Consider the following 6,175-nt stretch of genomic DNA (forward strand, 5'->3'; position numbering starts at 1 on the left):
CTTTGGGAGGCCGAGGCAGGCGGATCACCTGAGGTCAGGAGTTCGAGGCCAGCCTGGCCAATATGAAGAAACCCCATCTATACTAAAAATACAAATATTAGCCGGGCGTGGTGGCGGGTTCCTATAATCCCAGCTACTTGGGAGGCTGAGGCAGGAGAATCGCTTGAACCCGGGAGGCGGAGGCTGCAGCGAGTCAAGACCGCGCCACTGCACTCCAGCCTGTGCAACAGAGCGAGACTCCATCAAAAAACAAACAAACAAAAACCTCTGATCCTCAGTTCTTCAGCTGTAAATGAGAGTACTCTTCCCCACCCCAATGAATCTCTTATGATTCAGTGAGTGAGACATCGCCTGAGGACACACCTGTTGCACAAAAAGCGCTCACCGCACGCCATGACGCCCAAGTCTCATACCCTTATCTTCATAACCTGTCCAATCCCAGTGGGAGTGAGAGGTCAGTCTGCAGCACGGCCCGGAAAACTTGTTTCTTTTTCTTTTAAGTGCCTTCCCGCGAATTCGAGCGCAGGTCCTCCTCCTGCCATACTGCAAAGGACTCCGCTTGCCACCACGCCCCCGCCTTCTGTCAGGAGCAGCCAACTCCAGGTCTCGCGACGGTTTCTTCTTTCTTCAGGATCAGCCACAGGTCGCGCGAGAGGGATTTGTCCAATCATGAGGCTAGATGGCTTCACAAGATGGCGGCGCGCTGGGAGCGTATTCTCTGCGTTTCTAGGAGTTTCGCTCTGCGGCTTCTTTAAGATTCTAGGGTTGTACAGGCCCACGCCAGACACGACGTCTGGCAGGAACCTCGGCCTCAGAGGTGGGTCACTTATATTTCTCACGCAGATCTACTATCCTGGGTCACTTAACCTGTGGATCACCCGGGTTCCTCATTCTTGAGTTTTGGGCTAGTGAGGGGCCGACTTCGGGGTCTAGGAGGGGAGACCTGATGTGGCTGCGTGTGCGCACGCGGGGGTGTTTGAGAGTGGATGAGTGGGAGGAGTTGGCGAATAGAACAGAGACTAAGATTGAAGTAGGAAAGACTCCCCGGGGTTTAGGAGGTTTAGAGAAATCCAAAACTGAGGCGGGAAGACAAACTGAGCGGATGAGATGAGGGCGTGGAAAGAGTGGAAGAGATGGAGAAATGGCAGTGGCAGGACTAGTGGGAAAAGTCGAATTTATGAGAGAAGGCGAAGAGAGAAGATGTAGATTGGTGTTGAGGTGGGAGGGATCTGTGCAGAAAGAATATTAAGTTTTGAAATTGGAATTTAGACTATTTTACAGGCCATGTATTAAGAGAATGGTAGGTGAAGAGGGTTAATGGTCAAGAGGAACCAAGGAAACAAGCATGGAGATGAGAAAGAAAAAAAAAAGTGAAAGCCTCATTCTCAGGGTTCTACTATTAACTGTAGCTTTCTGGACTGACTCAAGTAACCAGGAAGAAAAGTTTCAGTCCTTGGAGTGAGCTTTTTTTGAAACTCAATGAGTGAGCTTTGTGTCAGTGGTCCGGACGTCGTGCTTTCAATCAACAAATACTTGAGTGCCTACTCTCTCAGGCACTATTTTAGGCGTTGGGATATGCAATGAACAAGACAGACAAAATATTTTCGCTCTTAAACCTTACTGACGGGAGATTTTTTTAAAGTAAAATATATGGAATGTCAGATGGGTAAATTCTGTGTTGAAAATTGAAACTAGAGCCTGGGTAGCAAAGACAGACTCCCTTTCTACGAAAAATGAAGTAAATTAACCGGGTACAGTGGCCTGTGCCTGTAGTCCCAGCTACTTGGGAGGCTCAGGCGGGAGGATTGCTTGATCTCAGAAGTTGGAGGCTGCAGGGAGCTATGATTCCACTATTGCATTCTGAGCAACAGAATGAGACCCTGTCTCAACAAGAAGGAAAAAAAAAAAGTTGATGCCCAGTTAAACTCTGAAGAATAGGATATATTTAGCTAAGAACCCATTGCCCATATTGGGAGGTTAGTTAGAAAAGAGGTAGTTGTATTGACTCATTCTGTATCTGTTCTGACCAGAAAAGTTGAATAATGTAGGAAATGAATTGAATCTGCCGTATCTATAATTTAATTTGTTTCACATATATTCAGAGTATCGTGTTGTGTGTGCACTGTGTCAGCTATGTAGTCTGTAGAATTTTCCTTAATGTGTTACAGAGCCCTCACATGCCACTGCCTCTTTAGTCACTGTTAGGGTATGGTGACTATAGTCAGCAACAATGTGTATTTCAAAATAAGTAAAAAGAGGGCTTGAAATGTTACCAACACATAGATATAAAAAATACTTAAAGTGATGAATACCCCACATACCCTGACTGGATCATCACACATTCTATGCGTGTAACAAATACCCCATAAAGGTCACATGTCCCCCATAAATAGGGAAAATATTTTCTATCAGCTTAAAGAAATTACTCTTAGTTTTCTTTTTTGTTGCTTGCCAGAATCACAAGAAAGGACTTTTTCTCTTTCTTCTTTTTCTTTTTTTTCCTTTTTTGAGGCAGAGTCTCACTGTCACCAAGGCTGGAGTGCAGTATTATTATCTCGGCTCTCTGCAACCTCCACCTCCCGGGTTCAAGTGATTCTCCTGCCTCAGCCTCCTGAGTAGCTGGGATTAGAGGCACCCACCACCATGCCTAGCTAATTTTAAGACGGAGTCTTGGTCTGTCGCCAGGCTGGAGTGCAGTGGTGTGATCTTGGCTCACTGCAACCTCCGCCTCCCGGATTCAAGTGATTCTCCTGCCTCAGCTTCCTGAGTTGCTGGTACTTCAGGCAGGCGCCACCACACCTAGCTAATTTTTGTGTTTTAGTAGAGACAGGGTTTCACTGTGTTGACCAGGATGGTCTCCACATTGGCCAGGCTGGTCTCACGAACTCCTGAGGTGATCCTCCTGTCTTGGCCTCTGAAAGTGTTGGGATTATAGGCGTGAGCCACCGTGCCCAGCCAACACTTTCATTTTTGATATTTTCTTTTTAATAAAGTCTATTATTTGTATTAGTTTATTTTGAGACAGGATCTCATTGTGTTGCCCAGGCTGGACTGGAACTGCTGGGTTCAAGCCATCCTCAGCTTCCGTAGTAGCTAGGACCACAGGCACGCACCACCTTGCCCAGTTGATGTTTTCTTAAGGACTGGGGGCCATCCTCGTTTTATGCTCCTCTCTTTCCTGATGGTCAGTAAAAGGTATGTCAATGCTAGGAAATTAAAACAGGTATATGGTCAGTTTTAGTCATAGTGTAAGGGGCAAAATGTAGTAATGGTATGCTGAAAAACTTTCAGGTGACTACTAATCCCCTCAAATTCTGAATTGTTTACTCAACAAATATTTATTGTATAGAAGTTGCTGGGGGTATAGTGAAGATTAGGATGGATATGGTTGCAGGTCTGTGTGTGACATATGCAAATTAATTACACGCCCAGTAGTAAACTGAGGATCTCTGAGGGAGAAGCAGCACAGGGTGCTTTGAAAGCATGTAGATGGGCATCTGATTGGATTGTGGGGTCAGAGAAAGCCTGCCTGAGAAAAATGATGCTTAGGTTGTGATACGAGGAGCTAGTGGGCCTTCAGAGGTGAACGGCGATGGTGGGAGGGTGAGGAGAGTCTTGAAGGCAGTAAGAATAGGAGATGGTGAGACAGACTACCATGCAGCAGAGAAAGTGGAAGAAGACCAGTGTGTCTGGAAGGGGAAAGTGGCAACAAATGAAGTTGGAGGGACAGATAAGGCCTGGATTATGCCTGCCTTGTTGATGATTTCAGACTTTATTAGCCTAAGAGCTTTGGGACGCCACTGAAGGGATTTAATAAGGAAATGTTCACATTTGCATGGGGGGAGTGGCTTGTCTGCTGAATGAAAAAGGGCTGGTAGAGAGCAAGACTGGTTATGAAGAGATCAGTTTGAGACTCTTAGAGCAACCCAGGAAAGACATGATAATGATCTGGGCCAGAGAGGTGGTGTTGTGAAGGGTGAAGAACGGGATAAGGTCAATAAATAATTGGGAGATAGATAGTATTCAGGACATGGTGTGTTGTGAATGGGAGAGGCAGCATGGAGAAGGTGTTGAAGATTTTTGATGTGTGTATCACAAGAAAGATAGCAGTGCATTCGGTGAGGCAGGGAAGATGAGGAGGACCAGTTTGGGGTGGGTAGAAGTGATTTAATTTTGCGCATATTGTACATGTATTTTTGAGCCCTTCAAGTGAGAAATATGGTAGGCAGTTGGATATGTGATTTGGAAAAGTCTGGATTGAAGACAACGCTTCTTTTTTGAAATTGGTTTAATTTCCAGTGTAGGAAGCTGTCAAAAAGCCATCTGAAATAGCATTGACAGATTTATGACTATGTAACAAAGATTGCAAAGGAAAAATATTTATTGCTAGGAGATGTTATAATAGAGGATTTGTCTTAACTGGGGAGATTAGGGAAGGAAAGATCTTTTCAGAAGAAATGCTTGAACTGTGAGCCCAAGGATGACTAAGAATTCGCCAACTGAAGAGAGGGAGGGAAGAACATTACAGATAAAAAGAATAGCCTGCATAGGAGGCTGAGGCAGGAGAATCGCTTGAACCCGTGAGGCAGAGGCGGCAGTGAGCCAAGACCGCGCCACTGCACTCCACCCTGGCAACAGAGCGAGACTCCATCTCAAAAAAAAAAAAAAAAAAAAAAAAAACCCAAAAAGAATAGCCTGCATAAAGGCCGTGTGGTCAGGGTGGAAGGACACAAAGAGCAAGGGCATGTGACTTAAACTGAGTGGTGAAAAGATAGGCAAGGCCAGGTCGTGTAGGGCCTTGTATGTAGGCTGAAGTGATGTTTTTTATTTTATCTTAAGAGTAAGGTTTTGAGCAGGTGGACATAGGGGAAGGACATACTGAGATTTGTGCTTAGAAATGATCACTGCGCGGTGGAAGGAGGGATAGTGAGAACAAGAGTGGATATGGGGAGACCAATTAAGAGGCTACTGTAAACCAGGTGCAGTGGGGCACACCTGTAGTCTCAGCCATTTGGGAGGCTGAGGTGGGAGGATTGCTTGAGCCCAGGAGTTCAAGTCTGGCCTGGGCAATGTAGTCTCTAAAATAAAATAAAGATAAATAAATAAAAAGGCTGTTCTGGCCGGGCGTGGTGGTTTACAACTATAATCCTAGCACTTTGGGAGGCTGAGGTGGCAGGATTGCTTGAGGCCAGGAGTTCAAGACCAACCTGGCCAATATGACGAAACCATGTATCAAAAAAAAAAAAAAAAAAAAAAAAGGCCTCTGGGCTTAACATTGTTGGGGACAGGGAAAAATAGATTAATTTAAGAGGTATTTAGCAGGTAAAACCTACAGGAGTGGTGATTTCTTGGATATGAGAAACTATCAGGTGACTCCTAGATTTTTGGCTTACATAATACTGTTTAGAAGAATGATCATTATTTAAAAAATAGAAAATAAAGATATTAAGAAAATAAAAGTCACTTCCACCCAGAGAGCTATACATATATGATAGTAAACTATTTTTAAAATTACCAACTACCTGGAGATTTACTAAGCCATTATAATAGTTTCTCTTTCAGTTTTTATTTCTTGCTATATGTACATTTGCTTTTATTTCTTGTTGTAATCTGGAAGAAGACAAAATTATATTTGTTTTCATTTGGTTTTAGCTACCTAGGAATGACAAGATTGAAACTTTAAGTTGGAATCAAAGATATTTTTTCAAACTTTGGTGACATTGTGGTGCGTTACCAAATATTCAGTGCTTGTAAGGACACTGTAAAAGCTAACCTCCAGGCTGGGTGTGGTGGCTCATGTCTGTAGCTGTAGCACTTTGGGAGGCCGAGGCAGGAGGATCATTTGAACTCAGGAGTTGGAGACCAATCTGGGCAACAAAGGGAGACCCGATCTCTACAAATAATAAGATTAAAAATAAATTAGCCAGGCATGGTGGCACGTACCTACAGTGCCAGCTCCTCAGGAGGCTGAGATAGGAGGACTCTGAGCACCGGAGGTCGAGGCTGCAGTGAGGTGTGATTGTGCCACTGCACTCCATCCTGGGCAACAGAGTGAGAGCCTGTCTCAAAACAAGCAAAACAAAACAAAACTAACCTCTAACTTATATCCTTGGCTATGGATCATATAGACAGACTGTGTTCTGTCACTTTGATGCTTTTTTTTTTTTTTGAGACC

At 44.3% G+C, this 6,175-nt stretch overlaps 1 protein-coding gene across 1 annotated transcript in view; it reads left to right on the plus strand.

Moving 5' to 3' along the window:
* The first annotated feature begins 657 nt into the window (after nt 1-657).
* METTL16 (methyltransferase like 16) overlaps nt 658-6,175 on the plus strand; it is a 103,527-nt gene continuing 98,009 nt past the window's right edge. Inside the window, 1 exon segment of the mRNA XM_011987261.1 lies at nt 658-817. The gene's annotated coding sequence lies outside the window, so the exon portion shown is untranslated.

The sequence above is a fragment of the Mandrillus leucophaeus genome, unplaced genomic scaffold (assembly GCF_000951045.1).
Source record: "Mandrillus leucophaeus isolate KB7577 unplaced genomic scaffold, Mleu.le_1.0 Scaffold306, whole genome shotgun sequence".
Classification (NCBI taxonomy): domain Eukaryota; kingdom Metazoa; phylum Chordata; class Mammalia; order Primates; family Cercopithecidae; genus Mandrillus; species Mandrillus leucophaeus.